The following is a 4779-nucleotide window of genomic DNA, read 5'->3' as shown; positions in this document are numbered from 1 at the left end:
TGTAAAATGAAGGGGAGGAATTAGATACTCTCTAAAGTTACTTACAGCTCTGACCCTCTATGAGTCTATTATGCTGAGACAGACATCTATATTGTACTAAGTGCATGACTCAAATGAAAACTGATTATTAGGGTGTGGCTAAGTCAATTTTTTTTAGGAAAGCTAGACTGAATTTGGTAAGAATAATTGTTTTGAAAACAATTTAAAGAATTTAAATATTTTTAAGAGTTTGACATATTTGTTTACTTACTATAATAAGTTTCAGCTGAATTTTCTAACTCAAGGCAAACCCATGGAAGGGTAAAAGCATATTAGGATGGGAATTAACATTTATAGCAGGTGCTTTAAAGATATGGTCTCCTTGAACTCTCATAACCTTGGAAGATAGGTATTATTCTCATTTCACAGATGAAGAAAAGTTTACCTTTATTTATTTATTTATTTATTTGTGTGTGTGTGTGTGTGTGTGTGTGTGTGTGTGTGTGTGTGTGTGAGAGAGACAAGGTTTCACTATGTAGTTCAGCCTGGCCTTGAACTCACTATGCAGCCCAGGCTGGCCTCAAACTCATGGCAATCCTCCTGCATCAGCCTCCCAAGCTCTGGGATTACAGGCAAGTGCTGGAAGTACAGGCATAAGCCACCTCACCTGGAATCACCTCCTTTTAAAAAGCAGATTTGACTGAAAACAATGCTTGTCAAATATTCCTTCTCATTTTTGGAGTTCTCTAATGGCAATGACACACAACTTTCTCATTCTTCCACCCCCTCCACCTCTTTTGTCAAAGAAATATTTGGGCATCAGTAACAAAACAATGATTTCGGTCTAAAGGAAACAACACATACAACTAACACTAGGATGGTAGCCTTCAGAGCTCAAAATACAAATTTTTATCCATTAAGATAAAAACAGGAAAACTACCTAAATTTCTGTTAAGATTTTGTTTTTCATTACTGTGACACAATTTAACTTGACAATGTCTGATTCTTATATGACTGTATTAGTATTGAGAATAGTCATGTGAAATGTTTTGAGAGAGAGTACTGTGTTTGTGAATATAATTTTATGGCTTTTAGTTCTTTTAGTAGGACCCATTCCATCGATATGGAAAACAAAGAAAATTGATTTCTGCTGTATAATCTGGCATTTGTTGTAGATTAAAGCTTATTTTTCTGTGAATGAAACATATTCAATAAAGTACTATTCTTTAAAATTAAAAAAAACGAATATACCTAAGGCAAGTGCTCAGTGGAGATGGTGCTCATTAGAATACCAAACAATTGTTTGTTGTGTGATCTCTTTACCTTCCTTTCTTCCTTTGAGTTTTCTAGGTCTATCTGTATGGAATTCAATTGATTCTATAAGATATTTGTAGTTTTTCAAAAAAATCTTATTCCATCATACATTAACCTGAGCTGATATCAATTGCTTAATACCAAGAATCATGACTCTCCATAGTTGGCATAATTATTAGTATAATTATTAATAGTAGTAGTAGTAACATTTATTATTTAAATTACATAAATGATTCAATTTAAAAAATGAATTTTCCTCATTGATCAGACACAAAATAGTATCAATACTTTGAGAAAGTATGGGTAACATTCATACCATAACTTAAAGTGTTTGCTTTCCTCAGAAGAATGTTTGAGCATCAAAATTCAAAAGTGAACATGATGTGATTAAAATGAATGCTTTATGCCCCTTCTGCAATAACAACATTGAATGAGTTATATGGACAATGGCTTGCTTGTAAAAATAATTGCTGTTTTACCACAGAAGAAAGCAATTAGCCTGTCAAATACTCCATTTTTCCAGTGTTAGTGCAAAATATGATGATACAAAGAAGCAGAAGACCTGCAATGTGCAGCATAATTATGTTAGCAATGGAGCTTCAGAACTTTAGGGCAAAGACAATCAAGAGTTAACAGTAGGGGGAAAATGTATCAAAATAAAAATGTCTTTTTTTTCCAAGGTTTTTTTTGTTTTTAATCTTTAAAAAATTAAGGAAGAAGAGCAGAAAAACAGTTGGTTTAATTGAAGTGGAATTCAAATCTGGTCCTCCTGAACTGAGAGCATTGAAGCCTTGCAATGAGTTCCAACTTCTGTGAAAAGGGTTGCCACCTCCTCCTTGTTGGCTTTTGGAATCCAAAGGATCTTCTTTCTCCATCATCAAACTTCTTCATTTCTGAATCTGAGAGGACTTCTTTAGCAGCTGATATGTCAATGAATTTTTTCCTCAGCTTTTTTCTTTTCTTCCTCATTCTGAAAGTTATCTGGATGCCACTGCAGTGCTAATTTTCTGTATGCTTTAATAATTTCTTGCTTTTTGGCATTTCTTTTTACTTCCAAGATTTTATAATAATCTCATTTCTGTGATTGTTTCAGTAGTCTCTGCTTTCTCTAGACCTTCCCAAGTCTGCTGATCATTTTCATTGTGTTCCTGATCAGCTTCATAATCCTGAATGGCTTCAACATACATTTCCTCTATTAAATAGGACTTTGCTCGATCTTTCAGAGCATTCACATTGTCAGGTTCCACCTTTAAAACTTCAGAACACACTCTAATAGCTTCCACAGGCTTCTCATCCTTAGAAAAACAGTGACAAATTTTTTTCTTTTGAACGAAGGGTATATTCAGCAATATTGGGCTCTGTTTTCATGACAGATTCATATTTGCTCATGGCATCTGTTTATCTGCCATCTCTGATAAGCTTTTCAGCTGACTCAATCAGCTTATTAAGTTTCGTCACTTGTTTATAGTGTGCAAAACACCTTTTACGATCCTAATCAAGTTTAAGACAGTCACGATCTTCACTGAGGGACAGCTCATTGTCTCCTAGTTGGTAGTACAGTGTGCTGATTTTATAAAATGCTTCAGTATTATCATTCTTCAATTCGCAGCTTTTAAGGGACTTGTAGCTTCCTGAGGTTTCCCTTCCTTTATATAACATTCAGCTCGAAGTTCTCATAGTTCTGCATCCCAAACACAAACCTCTAAAATCTTATCAAGGAAAGTTATAGCAGCAGTATAATCTGCACTGTCAAAAGCATCAAGTGCTCGGTGAACGCAAACGCTGCATTTCATCAGACTTTATAAGCTGAGACTGGGCTTCCTTTCCTTCATTTTCACTTGGATTAGATTTGAGCATTTTTTAAAAATCATCTTCTGCTTCATCAAGTTTTCCTTGTTTGAGTAATAAATGACCGCTCTGTAATCTTGCTGCAGTAAAATCTATCTTCAATCCAATTACTTTAGTTAAGTCAGGAAGTGCTGCTTTTGATTTGCCCATAGCTAAAAAGACAGTAGCTCTCCGATAGTATGCAATATAATTATCAGGGTCACCATTTACTGCAGCATGAAATTGAGATAAAGTGTCAGCTTGCTGTCCAGCTACAAGTAATTCCTTGCCCAATTCAAGACTTTTCTCAACATCTGCATTGACTCCACATTCAGCGCCTTCATACTGCAGGTCCACCAGGACCAGCAGAAAGGGAAACATCGTGCCCAGCAGGTTGGTCACAGAGCCGGGGGCCACCATGTCTGAGAGCAGGATGTGAAGAGAAGGAAGGTGTGTGGCCCAGCAGCCCTCACCGGGGCCCAGTACAGCTTCGCCAGCCTGAAGTTGACTCCTAAAACTGTTTCATAAAAATGTTTCAGTGGTTGTAGAAGTCTGTTCTGTACGTGGGCCACAACTCAGTGAACATATCTTGATCATATAAGATTGGTTCCTTTTATTTGTATTAATTATAGTATGGCAATGTGTTGAAAATCTTCATGCATAAAGCTTTTTAAAAATAATAAATATATTTTAGAGGTAAGGGCTAGACATTATGAACTTCTAAGATAACATTCATAGGCCAATAATGTATGTTCTCTTTAGATGGGATCCTACTAAAGGATAACAAATAAGAATAAAATAAGAATTTTCTTTATGTCATTTAATGTCTTGTGATCAGATAGAGGTGTTTGACTGAAAGACTATTCCATACTAAGATGAACATATAAATGTTACAAAGATAATATTATCATGATTGTCATGCAAAAATACTGTGGCTCTTGATGTTGTTTCTCTATAATATATAACTGTTGTCTGTTAACATTCTGCAGGGATTCAACTACTAGAACAACCATGGTTGATAAGAAATAAAAGCCTTGTAACTGTGCTTTATATTTCAAAAATGCTTAATGTTTAGACAAAATTATAATAGTTAAGCTCACTCACTGCTCCTACTGAAATACTTGTCACTGATCTTCAACAACTGAAGTTTGGAGACTAAAACTGGAAAAGTAACTGGGGTAAGAGGACAGCCAATATTTTGGCTCTGGCCCTTCAAGGTCAACAAAGAATCTAGGACGTGAGGGAACCTTTTTTACAGGATCCTACATATTTGGTAACTCACTCAATCTCCTGAGCAGGGAGATTGCTGGGCACCAGAGGACAAATGTACCATATGCCAAAGGAGGTGCACAAAGAGGGAAAACATCTCCCATGCTTTAACTGAAAGCAACATGGTCAAGCAAAGCTATGACCCATCCTGACAGCTGACACTGACAGAGGAGCTCAGAGGCTCTATGCATGGTTCTAAAGTAATGCCTGAGGAAACTTAACTGACCTTGATAGATACCAAGAGGTTCATACTGATTGACACAGGTCCCACTTTAACTCAGTCTTAAAACACCCAGCAGGGAAAAAAAAAAACCATTAGAGGTATAAAACAATGCTATAGTAATAAAGCTAGATATTAAAAGGGGCTCCAGTCACTGACCCTTTCTGGCA

General features: G+C 36.0%; 1 pseudogene; it reads right to left on the bottom strand.

Moving 5' to 3' along the window:
• Positions 1-2031: 2031 nt before the first annotated feature.
• On the bottom strand, positions 2032-3540 carry LOC101714573 (dnaJ homolog subfamily C member 3 pseudogene; annotated as a pseudogene).
• Positions 3541-4779: the final 1239 nt, after the last annotated feature.

Source organism: Heterocephalus glaber, unplaced genomic scaffold, assembly GCF_053883595.1.
Source record: "Heterocephalus glaber isolate CG9 unplaced genomic scaffold, H.glaber_assembly_v1.0 deba00001481, whole genome shotgun sequence".
NCBI lineage: Eukaryota > Metazoa > Chordata > Mammalia > Rodentia > Bathyergidae > Heterocephalus > Heterocephalus glaber.
This window is presented reverse-complemented; position numbering and strand designations above follow the sequence as displayed.